Source organism: Panthera tigris, chromosome B1 (assembly GCF_018350195.1).
Source record: "Panthera tigris isolate Pti1 chromosome B1, P.tigris_Pti1_mat1.1, whole genome shotgun sequence".
NCBI lineage: Eukaryota > Metazoa > Chordata > Mammalia > Carnivora > Felidae > Panthera > Panthera tigris.
Window position 1 is genome coordinate 166,951,978 of NC_056663.1, and position 7,373 is coordinate 166,959,350.

General features: G+C 39.3%; 2 pseudogenes; one reads left to right on the plus strand and one right to left on the minus strand.

Moving 5' to 3' along the window:
- Positions 1-801: 801 nt before the first annotated feature.
- On the minus strand, positions 802-5,373 carry LOC102953063 (annotated as a pseudogene).
- Positions 5,374-6,512: 1,139 nt separating this feature from the next.
- On the plus strand, positions 6,513-7,073 carry LOC102972418 (annotated as a pseudogene).
- Positions 7,074-7,373: the final 300 nt, after the last annotated feature.

The window sequence follows — 7,373 nt, forward strand, 5'->3', positions numbered from 1 at the left end:
ATGGTGGTTATAACACTACTTATTTAATGTCTGATGTATGAATTAAAAGAGTTAAAATACATAAAGTGCTTAGGACTGTGTCTGGTAAATAATAAGGCTAAATAAATAGTTTCTACTAATTTTTATGGGTCTTATATAATATGTGAGGAGGAGAGAGTTAAAATATCAAATTTATGCTAAGCAAAGAGGATATTTCAGAACTAATTGCAAACTAGGCATAAATACATCATCACAATCTTAGTTCCTCCATTAAGAGTCTTGAAACACATAAAATTGATAACATGGAATTGTTGGTCAAAAATTTAGTCTATTGTTAAGTTCTTAGAATTCAGCAGAAGACCTTATCTTTTTCTTGGGCAGTGATCACAAGCCATGAGGTAACAGTCTTAAAATGCCTTCCATAGACATTCAATTTCAGGTAGCATTGTGTTATTATAATTAGTAGAGTATTTATATGATAGTCTTCCTTGTTTCTGAGTATTTGGGAGACACCACACTTTGGTTTCCTGATTGTGGTTGATATTCACTAATTTTCCAGGGAGTTTTGAGAAATTAAAATAGGAATATGGGCAAGGATTCTGGATGCCAAATTCACCAGCTGTAATCATATTATTAACATCTTTTTCTATCATTAGTGGTTAGTAGCAAAAGTTTTGAAGTCAGACTTTTTGGATTTAAATCTATTTCTTTTACCCGCTAAATGACCTTGGGCCAATTAGGTAAACTCTGTTATTTGTTTGTTTATTTATTTATTTAGAAACTATTTTCCATCAACCTTATTTCCATTTTGTTTGCCTTTGTGGAAGAGCAGCTTAAGACCACTCAGTGGTTGTTCCAGCCCATTCGGTGGCCTGAGCAGGCAGAGCTGTAGACCAGTCTTCAGCTGTAGACCAGTCTTCAGTGCTCTAGCCTTCAGCGGGGAACTGCTGAATAGGCCCAGAGTGCACCTCCATGCCTTTAGACCAGTCTGCGACTTCAGGATGAGTAACAGTGAACTCAGGAGCTGGAACAGTCCATTCACCCTGAAAGTCTTCCTTGGTCACAGCCTTTTCAGTAGCAACCTGCTCGCCCTTTTCAACCTCTTCAGGATCTCTGTAGAAGTAGAGAACAGGCATGACCATCCATGGGCATTCACAGGAAACGGTACCACATATGTGCAGAACTTCCCAGGCAAGCACCCACCACATCAGACACACTCTTGTTGCAAGGGATGGCAATGTCCATATAACACAGAGGAGAGTCTGTGTTATACAGAGCGATGGTAAGCAGGTGAACATAGGACGTTTGCAAGAGGCTTGTGGTCAGCTCTGGGATAAGTAACCATCAGAAATCTCTTCCCTCGAAGGCTTCCTGGATCTGGTTAGTGAAGGTTCCAGGAGTGAAGTGACCAGCAATAGGAGTGGCTCCAGGAGCAGCAGCAAACTTCAGCACAGTTCACTGGCCAGCATTCCTGGATCATATGGCACTGACATCAGCTGGGTTTTCAATGGCGATGATGGCACAAGCTACCATCAGAAGCTTCTCCCGGGTTCTCTTCAGATTTATGACATAGATGCCATCACTTTTCCTTTTGTAGATGTACTGTTCCATTTGGAAGTCAAGGTTGGTGTCACCTAAGTGGGTTCCTGCTGCAAAGAATTTGAGGACATCCTTCATTTGTAGGAGGGGCTCCAGACATTGTAAAAGTTTCCCTTTAAATTATGACATGAACACAAAACACTACATGGACCCCTCCTTGGGTAACACAGAAGGTGTAAATTCTGTTTTAATTCTTTTATATATAAAATGGAAATAATGGTACCTACTTCGTAAGGCTGTTACAGGAATTAAGTGAGGTAATCATATAAAGCTCTTAGAAAAGGGCCTGGCACAAATTAAGTGCTAAAATTGGTAAATACTACTGTTTTATTTTTAATAGACTTTGAGATAGTTCCACAGCAACTAATGATTTGAAAGAGTAGAGACAACCTATCAATGTAAAATTTATTTATTTGTTTGTTTGTTTATTTATTTATTTATTTTTTTATTTTGTGGTAGTGTTTAAAGGTAATATGTGCTTTAAACAAGACTAGAGGGTTACTTTATCTTCCCTTTCAGGATGACTGAAAATGTGATTTAGATCTCCCTGATGGATCAACATTCTCCCTAATAATACCTGAGGGAATTATTTTAACTCTGGGCATTAAGACCACAAAAAGATTAATAGCAAGAAAATCAGTTCTCTCAAAAAAAAAATGCTCCATAGTTATTTGACAGCAATAGTTTTTCCATTTTTAGTTTAATTAACATATTATATGTATATATAAACACACACACACACACACACACACACACACAAGTGGAACCTAGTCAGGAGTGCATCAGGTAACATTATGAATCTAGTTCCTCCTCCTTTTTGGTTGAACTATTCCTACCCTGCCCTTAAATCTATCATGCAGACATTTTTACCCATATTGGTTACAATTATTTCTCTCTCTCTCTCTCTCTCTCTCTCTCTCTCTCTCTCTCTGTGTGTTTGTGTGTGTGTGTGTGTGTGTGTTTAATTAGACTCCATATTGAGCGAGGGTGTGGAGCCCAACATGAGGCTCCAACTCATGACTCTGATATCAAGACCTGAGCTGAGATCAAGAGTCACTTAACTGACTGAGCCACCCAGGCACCTCAGTCACAGTTATTTCTTGATTTCTTTTTTTTTTTAATTTTTTTTAACATTTATTTATTTTTGAGACAGAGACAGAGCATGAATGGGGGAGGGTCAGAGAGAGAGGGAGACACAAAATCTGAAACAGGCTTCAGGCTCTGAGCCATCAGCACAGAGCCCGACGAGGGGCTTGAACTCACGGACCGCGAGATCATGACCTGAGCCGAAGTCGGACACTTAACCGACTGAGCCATCCAGGTGCCCCAGTTATTTCTTGATTTCAATGTTAGAGCTTATAGACTTATTGTAGAGTTCTCTGAGACTGTTCAAATTTCAGTCTACACAGTAGAATTTGCCAGTTGGTTTTATGGCACTGTTGGGATTCTGTTGTGTATAACTGTTACTATGCAAAACTCTGCTACTTACTAATCTAGTGCCCTTAGGCAAGTGTGTCTCCATCCGCTACCTCTAAAATGAAGTTAATAATGGTACTTAGCTTATAAGGATTAAAAAATTTAACATTGTTAAAACCTTTAGAATACGACTTAGCACACAGTAAGCATTATATCAACGTTTGTAAAATAAAAAAAAAAAAAGAAAAACAAAGATGTGTAAGACAGAATATAGACCCTAAAACATTTGATGATAGAAAAGTGACAGTGAGTCTTCCAATTTGGGGGGTGACTTGAGGTTCTTTTGGTTTGTAAGGCACCAAACCGAAGGCCTTCAGTACAGGAAGATCTACACTGGTTGATTTAAGGGGCATAAAACTGACTTTAACATATATAGGAAAGTAGATTCTGAGCTACTGGTACAGGTGAAGGAAGCATTTTAGAAGCGATGTAGACAATCCCCTAAAGAAAGTGGTCCTCATGTGCTTTCAGGGCCAAAAAGTCAGCACAGTGCCCAGGGGTATAAGAAAGGAATTAGAAACCAATCAAAAAACGTGGGAAAGTGTTCCAGAAATGCAATGGGGCATTTCATGCTGGTCTATTGTAAAGATCCTGGGCAAACCATTTAAGGTCACAGGGTCTTGGTTGCTTCATTTGCAAAATATGTGCATGTTGCTACACGTTTACATTGTAAGATTGTTGTAGGGATTACATGATAAGGAATGTTCCTGTACTGTGTTCACTGTAAAATAAACTAACATAATATTGTTACTATTCTTGTTGTTAATAAAGAAGACCTGATGTTGCCATTTTATCTGACAGTGATGATTCATTTCCTCTAATTCTTAGTATATTTTGACAACCTTAGGGAAGAAGGAAACCAAACTTGAGAAGATATTAAATATTAGGGAAAGACTCTTCCTCCTTCTACTACTTCCATTACCAGCCTCTGAAATTAAAAAAAAAAAAAAATTAAACTAAATGTGTAAATTTAGCTCAGGGAGACTAAAACATAAGGAAAAATGTAAAGAATATCTCCAAACTTGTAACCTTACCTGTAACCACAGTAATAGGTCATGACGAATTTATTTAAACTTCTAAAAATGTAAATCTTTTCCTAACTCTGTATTACAGCTTTGGTTATTAAAAGCCCATCGTTTGGGGCGCCTGGGTGGCTCAGTCAGTTAAGTGTCGGACTTCGGCTTAGGTCATGATCTCGCGGTTCGTGGGTTCAAGCCCTGCGTCGGGCTCTGTGCTGACAGCTCAGAGCCTGGAGCCCACTTCAGATTCTGTGTCTCCCTCTCTCTCTGCCCTTCCCCTGTTCACGCTCTGTATCTCTCTCAAAAAATGAATAAACATTTTAAAAAATTTAATAAAATTTTATTTATTTATTTATTTACTTTTGAAAAAAAGAGAGAGAGTCCAGAGCATGGACAGTGGAGGGGCAGAGAGACAGGGAGAATATGCTGTCAGCACAGACCCCAATGTGGGGCTGGAACTCAAGAACCATGAGATCATGATCTGAGCCAAAGACAGATGCTTAATTGACTGAGCCATTCAGGCACCCCTATATACCATATATTCTTTATGCATTCATCAGTTGATAGACATTTGGGCTCTTTCCATAATTTGGCTATTGTTGATAGTGCTGCTATAAACATTGGGGTACATGTGCCCATTTGAATCAGCAGTTTTGTATCCTTTGGATAAATACCTAGTTGTGCAATTGCTGGGTTGTAGGGTAGGTCCATTTTTAATCTTTTGAGGAACCTTCATACTGCTCTCCAGAGTGGCTGCACCAGTTTGCATTCCCTCCAGCAGTACAAAAGTTTTCCCCTTTCTCCTCATCCCTCCCAACATCTGGTGTTTCCTGAGTTGTTAATTTTAGCCTTTCTGAAAAGTGTGGGGTGGTATCTCTTTGTGGATTTTATTTGTATTTCCCTGATGATGAGGCATTTTTTTTTTTTTTTTTTGAGTTGACAATGATAGCCACAAGGCATTTATTTGCACTTGCCTACCCCAGTCTCCCTGGGACCAAATCGAAGGTGACTGGCACAGAGAGTCTGCTGACCTCTGAATACTGGGGAGGCCCAATCAGGCCATTAGCAGCCCTCAAGGGCCCAGTACCAGGTGGAGGGAGCCATGTACTATTGGTACTCCTTTACCCCTCTTCCCTTATCCCCAAGGGGTTTCCCTAGCCTCACGGCCTCTGGAGGCTGGCTCACTCATGTGTGGCTGTAGCTCCTGATGGCCATGAGCAGGCAGTACACTTCTAGGTTGATAGGGCAGCTGTAGTGTGCCTCCGGGCAGTGCTGCCACCAGGCTGCAGCACATCACCATGCTGGGACCAAGACTGCTGTTACCACTTGCCCCAATGGTGGTGGTGGTTGGTAGTGGGGGGTTGGGGGGGTGATTCTCGGATGCTTTTCAATAAATATTCATATAGAACTGTAAATGTATTTTCTCTTCCTTATGGTTTTCTGAATAACATTTTCTTTAGCTTACTTTATGGTGAGAATATAGTATGTAATACATAGAACATACAAAATATGTGTTGACAGTTTATGTTATTGGCAAGACTTCCAAGCAAGAGTAGGCTATTAGTACTTACATTTGGGGAGCGTGGTCACTGCCCAGTCCCCAGGTTAAGCGTGGTCGCTGCTCAGTTCTCAGGTTGTTCAAGGGTCAACTTTATTTCAGCCTAGACAGTTTGACATGACAAAGCCACCTCAGTGAATTACCTTGATTGATTTTCAAATATTGAACTGACTTTATAATCCTGGGAGCAGTCCTCCTTGATCGCAATGTTTAATTATTTAATATAATATTCAACACAAATTAAAAAATTTTAAAAATCATTTAAAATAACTTTAAAATAGTTTAAAATAATTCCTAGATTTTTTTCAAGAATAGATATTTCTTCCTTGGATCAAAATTCACAGGTGAAGCAATTCGCTGAAATTTCCTTTGTGGAAAGATTTTTAAGTACAAAGTCAAATTCTTTAATAGATATAGACCTATTCTGATTATCTCATTTTGTTTTCTTGAGTGAGCTTTGATAGTTTGTCTTTCAAAGAATTTTTCCATTTCATATGAATTAAATTTATTGGCATAATTTTCAGAATATTCTCTTACTAACCTTGAATATTTGTAGAGTAAGGATGTCATTTCTCTCATGTCAGATATTGGTAATTGATATCTTTGCAGTTCATTTTTTCCCCTGATTAATCTAGATTTTTCCAAGTTTATTACCTTTCCCCCATTTTTTGATTTTATTTATTTTTCTCAATTTCTTCTTTGTTTTCTGTTTCATTGATTTTCACTTGGATTTTTATTGTTTCTCCTTTTCAGTATCTGATCTATCTTGCTTGGTAAATGCTTTTGAAAATAATATATGTTTTGTTATTACTGGGCAGAGTGTTCTGTAGTGTCAATTAGATTAGGGTGATTAAAAGTGTTACTCGAATCGGGCGGCGGCAGCGGCAGCAGCAGCGGAGGCACCCCCGCCGTCACAGCCTCTGCGCTGGTGCAGCCACCCTCACTCCCTCTGCTCTTCCTCCCTTCGCTCGCACCATGGCTGATCAGCTGACCCAAGAGCAGATTGCTGAGTTCAAGGAAGCTTTCTCCCTATTTGACGAAGATGACGATGGTACCATCACAACAAAGGAACTTGGAACCGTCAATGAGGTCACTGGGTCAGAGCCCAGCAGAAGCCGAATTGCAGGATGTGATCAACGAGGTGGATGCTGACGGTAATGGCACCATTGAGTTCCCAGAAGTTTTGACTATGATGGCTAGAAAAATGAAAGATACAGACAGTGAAGAAGAAATTCGCGAGGCATTCCGAGTCTTTGACAAGGATGGCAATGGTTACATCAGTGCGGCAGAACTACGTCACGTCATGACAAACTTAGGAGAAAAACTAACAGATGAAGAAGTAGATGAAATCATCAGAGAAGCAGATATCGATGGAGATGGGCAAGTCAACTATGAAGAATTCGTACAGATGATGACCTCAAAGTGAAGACCTACTTTCAACTCCTTCCCCCCCCCCACCCTAGAAGAATCAAATTGAATTTTTTACTTACCTCTTACAAAAAAAAAAAAAAAAAAGAAAAGAAAAAAAAGAAAAAGGTCATTTACTCATTCTGTTTCTATATAGCAAAACTGAATGTCAAAAGTACCTTCTGTCCACACACACAAAATCTGCATGTATTGCTTGGTGGTCCTGTCCCCTGAAGATGAAGCGCTACACATCAGTTTTACGATATAAATACTTGTACTACCTTAACGATAAAGAAGCACTTAGTGGACTCCTTGCAGTTCCTTTTGCTAATGAT